Source organism: Bubalus kerabau, chromosome 15 (assembly GCF_029407905.1).
Source record: "Bubalus kerabau isolate K-KA32 ecotype Philippines breed swamp buffalo chromosome 15, PCC_UOA_SB_1v2, whole genome shotgun sequence".
NCBI lineage: Eukaryota > Metazoa > Chordata > Mammalia > Artiodactyla > Bovidae > Bubalus > Bubalus kerabau.
Genome location: NC_073638.1, coordinates 80,599,746 through 80,605,147, shown reverse-complemented (window position 1 = coordinate 80,605,147; position 5,402 = coordinate 80,599,746).

The following is a 5,402-nucleotide window of genomic DNA, read 5'->3' as shown; positions in this document are numbered from 1 at the left end:
TAATCTCCCAAGATGAGATAATACTAGTATGTATTTTCAGAGGAAGCTCCTTTGAGCCTAAAGTTATGAGTATTTCAGGTTTCCTACAAAACCTTCAACCACCAAACAAAGATTCACATTGGGAGGAGCAACTTGGAGGAATTTGGGCTCAAATATTTTACAAGATTTCTAGTGAAGACATAGGTGATGGCAATATTAACTAATTTCACTGCATTTATCCTTTAGTCATCCATTTTTTAAGTTATTATTGAGTACCAGATTTTGTGCCATAATTTACTTAACCTTTAGACTCTATTTTTAATGTCTTACAGTGATCAATGATCTTATTTGACCAAGTGTTTTGAAACTTTTTGACAAACTTCCCAAATATCAAATGCTAATTAAACTTCTTTTGACTGCCAGCTAACTTCGAGGTTTGTTAGGGTGCCCTTGAGTGACTTTCACTTTTTTTAAGGCATCTCAAGGAGGAATATTTAATCAATTTTATTTGGTATGTTGAATTACATTTAAAATATTGTCCAAGGAGTGGTAAAATTTCTAAGATTATACTGTGTGGGTAAATGTTATTACTGTAGAAGTTCTAGAAATTATATAAAGTTTATGAATTGTAGATATGTTCTGGTATAATCCATCAGTCATAATTCTGGTTTTATCAGAGCAACTTTATTAAAATTCTTTGTCAACATATTGTGGTCATATCTTTAAACTTACCTTTTAAGGTTTTAATAATCAGATAAGCTGATGTTTTGCAAAAATGCTTAATCTTCAGGGAGATTCATAGGAAGGTCTTTAAACCAAACATAGGTCAGATATATCACTGAATTTGTTAAGAAATGTATTTCAAACTGGTAGAGGAAACAAAGCTTCCTTCTCTCTGGCAGCCATGATGGTCCCTAAGGCTTTCTGCAATAGAGCTAGCAGAGCGACAAGACAATCTTGTAGTGACACTTACCCTTGAAGGGAAAGGGGATTTTGGCCTGTGCTACATGCTAGTATTAAGAAGAGGTGGCAAGAATACACAGAAGAACGGTACAAAAAAGATCTTCACAACCAAGATAATCACGATGGTGTGATCACTCACACTCACCTAGAGCCAGACATCCTGGAATGTGAAGTCAAGTGGGCCTTAGGAAGCGTCACTACAAACAAAGCTAGTAGAGGTGATGGAATTCCAGTTGAGCTATTTCGAATCCTGAAAGATATTGCAGTGAAAGTGCTGCACTCAATATGCCAGCAAATTTGGAAAACTCAGCAATGGCCACAGGACTGGAAGAGGTAAATTTTCATTCCAATCCCTAAAAAACTCAATGCCAAAGAATGCTCAAACTACTGCACAATTGCACTCATCTCACATGCTAGTAAAGTAATGCTAAAAATTCTCCAAGCCAGGCTTCAGCAATATGTGAACCATGAACTTCCTGCTGTTAAAGCTGGTTTTAGAAAAGGCAGAGGAACCAGAGATCAAATTGCCAACAACCGCTGGATCATGGAAAAAGCAAGAGAGTTCCAGAAAAACATCTATTTCTGCTTTATTGACTATGCCAAAGCCTTTGGCTGTGTGGATCACAATAAACTGTGGAAAACTCTGAAACAGATGGGAATACCAGACTACCTGACCTGCCTCTTGAGAAACCTGTATGCACATCAGGAAACAACAGTTAGAACTGGACATGGAACAACAGACTGGTTCCAAATGGGGAAAGGAGTATGTCAAGGCTGTATATTGTCACCCTACTTATATAACTTATATGCAGAGTACATCATAAGAAACCCTGGACTGGAAGAAACACAAACTGGAATCAAGATTGCTGGGAAAAATATCAATAACCTCAGATATGCAGATAACACCACCCTTATGGCAGAAAGTGAAGAGGAACTAAAAAGCCTCTTGATGAACATGAAAGTGGAGGGTGAAAAAGTTGGCTTAAAGCTCAGCATTCAGAAAACGAAGATCATGACATCCGGTCCCATCACTTCATGGGAAATAGATGGGGAAACAGTGGAAGCAGTGTCAGACTTTATTTTTCTGGGCTCCAAAATGACTACAGATGGTGACTGCAGCCATGAAATTAAAAGATGCTTACTCCTTGGAAGGAAAGTTATGACCAACCTAGATAGCATATTCAAAAGCAGAGACATTACTTTGCCAACAAAGGTCTGTCTAGTCAAGGCTATGGTTTTTCCAGTGGTCATGTATGGATGTGAGAGTTGGACTGTGAAGAAGGCTGAGCGCTGAAGAATTGATGCTTTTGAACTGTGGTGTTGGAGAGGACTCTTGAGAGTCCCTTGTACTGCAAGGAGATCCAACCAGTCCATTCTGACGGAGATCAGCACTGGGTGTTCTTTGGAAGGAATGATGGTAAAGCTGGAACTCCAGTACTTTGTCCACCTCATGTGAAGAGTTGACTCATTGGAAAAGACTCTGATGCTGGGAGAGATCGGGGGCAGGAGGAGAAGGGGACGACAGAGGATGAGATGGTAGGGTGACATCACTGACTCAATGGATGTGAGTCTGGGTGAACTCCGGGAGTTGGTGATGGAAAGGGAGACCTGGCATGCTGCAATTCATGGGTTCGCAAAGGGTTGGATACGACTGAGCAACTGAGCTGAACTGAACTGAACTGCCCCTTAGAAAAAAGCTATGACAAACCAAGCAGCATATTAAAAAGCATAGACCTCACTTTGACAACAAAGGTCTGTCTTGTCAAAGCTAACATTTTTCCAATAGACATGTATACATGTGATAGTTAGGCTATAAAGAAGATTGAGGGCTTAAGAATTGATGCTTTCAAACTGTGGTGTTGGAGAAGACCCTTGAGAATCCCTTGGAGTGCAAGGAGATCAGACCAGTCATTCCTAAAGGAAATCAAACCTAAATGTTCATTGGCAGGACTGATGCTGAAGCTCCATACTTTGCCCCCTTGATGGGAAGAGCCAACTCACTGGAAAAGACCCTGATGCTAGGAAACATTGAGGGCAGGAGGAGAAGTGGGTGACAGAGGATGAAATGGTTGGATGGCATCACCGACTCAATGGACATGAGTTTGAGCAAAATCTGAAAGACAGTGACGGACAGAGAGGTCTGGTGTGCTGGTGTCCAGGGGGTCACAAAAGATCAGACATGACTTAGTGACTAAACAACAGCAATGAGTAAGAGTGGCTCTGAGGACCCTTGTTCTGTTGTCTATTGTCTGAACTGACAGCAGTCCTACAGGGACAGTTCCCTCCTACTATGCAGTGTACTAAACTTTTGGGAGAGAACTGTCCAAGCAGCACAGGGAGAGAGCAAGAAGAATGATATATAGAAGGACCAAAGCATGGAAAGGATGAATATATTAGCTGTCTGACACCCAGGAAACTGCAACTCAGTGACACGAGGGATTTTACTAAACTATGTAACATGTCCCAGACACCTGTCCCTCTGGAAAACAAGAGCGTGAGACAGTTATTCCCTTCTCCTCCCCCACTGCTTGATGGTCACTCAATGTCTTCCATGGCATATGAGATATTCCTGAGGCAGAGAAGCAGGGATATACCTTAGGAAACCTGCCACTAGTAACACTGGCAGAGCTGTTGACCACAGGTGCACTGAAATCGAGTAATGGCGGACGTGTGGTGCAGGACCCAGAGTCAGAGCTCTGTGAGGTGTACGCAGAAGTCTGCTGGCCTTGGGGAAAGCTTTTGTCTTCCTGACCAAAAGTGTGTATGCGGTTGTCACCCTGCCCTCTGGGACCCTTTTTCCTGATTTGAGAAGAAGTGTAGTGCCTAGCACTAGAGCAGACAGGTTAGACTGAGAGGCAACCAGCATGTGGAAGGGACAGAAAATCACAAAATGTGAACCTTGACTCCCAAACTATTACTATGAAGGAAAAATGAGTCTTTTTTGAAAAAGTAACAGCCAAACATAAGTTGGATTTTGGTCTACTCAAAATGAGGAATATTGAATGTCAGTTCACCAGCCTTTGCCAATCACTTTCCTTCAACAAGAAGTTACAGACTCATTGAATCTAGCTTTCTCCTTTTACTGATTAAAAATGTAACCCTAGCAGCCTGATAGCCAAGGACTACTCAAAATCTCTTATTCCACAGATTGTTAACTGAAGCATTCTCATGGTGCAAAGTGTAACCGAAAGAAAGAGTGTCTTTATCCAGGGCTCGTTTTAAAATGTAAACATTATTAGAAAAAAAAAGAGGTCAGAGTCAGTTTTTCCTTAAAATTAAAAAAATGCTCAAAGTGGTAATACAAAAAAATGTATTCAAATAGTAGTAACTCTGTCTGATTATAAATTTATATCAGTTTGGGCTTTCTTTTCTCCAGATAGCTCTATTTTTTTCTGATTTTGGTGATGAGACCAGTTTTCTAGAAGTGAACTTATATTCTTAGGCATAATAAAAATTGTTCAACCTGACTCATAATAAAACAATTTTAAAGGAGTTGTTCTGTAACAAGACAACACACAAAGAAAAGTCCCCAGTGACAGTAGCATGATTAAATGTATCTTCTCTAGAGAAAGCTTGAATGTTCTTCAGCAGAAATGACTACTGAACATTGTTTATTCTGATTCCATTACAGCCCCTGGAAGCTCAGGTTCTCAAGGGAACAAGTGTTGATCCCTTAGGCTTCAGCTTTAAACTCCCCAGTTAGAAGGAGGCACACAGAGACGTTGGTGGGCAAACAGCCCGTACCAGTTGCAGAACGAGAATCTTTATGAAACGCTCATGTAAGTAGACCAGAGCACAGCACATTTTTCAAGCAGTCATGTATCATCCCAGTGTGTGCTAGAAATAGTGGAACAAAAGGGTCAAAGTTCTAGTAAGTTTCACCCTGAGACCTAGAATAAACGTTTCATCCCTGATGACACAGTGGAAATGGAGTAAGGGATCTTTGAACTGGGCTAGTGTTGTCTGAGGATATGAATGAACAATTGACTAAAAGATTTAATGAATGAATGAATGATTAGTAGTCAGCAGTACATGATTTTAGTGTGTTATTTGCATGTGTTATGACCAGTTTTGAGTGCCCATTCAATGGCTGGCCCTGTGCTGGAGAGTTTATATAAACCATATCACTTTAAGTCACATTCATCATATAAAACAAAATTATTTTAAAATGAAAAAGTGCTGCAGTTTAAAGACCTCCTCTATCTACTCCCATGCCCAAGGATAACAATTAAAAGTTTGACATGAATCCTTCCAGAGCTTCTTCATGGATAAATAAAGAAAATTAGCTAAAGGAGGGTGAGTTCAAAACAAAAAAGTATTATTTTAAGAGAGTCCAGATTTACATACTATTCTGCAACTTGGTTTGTTCATTTGGCATTCTGATATGAACACCTTTCCATAAGAGTATGTATTTATCTCATGCTTCTTGGACTGTTTATTGATTCATGAAAGAAAAAGTG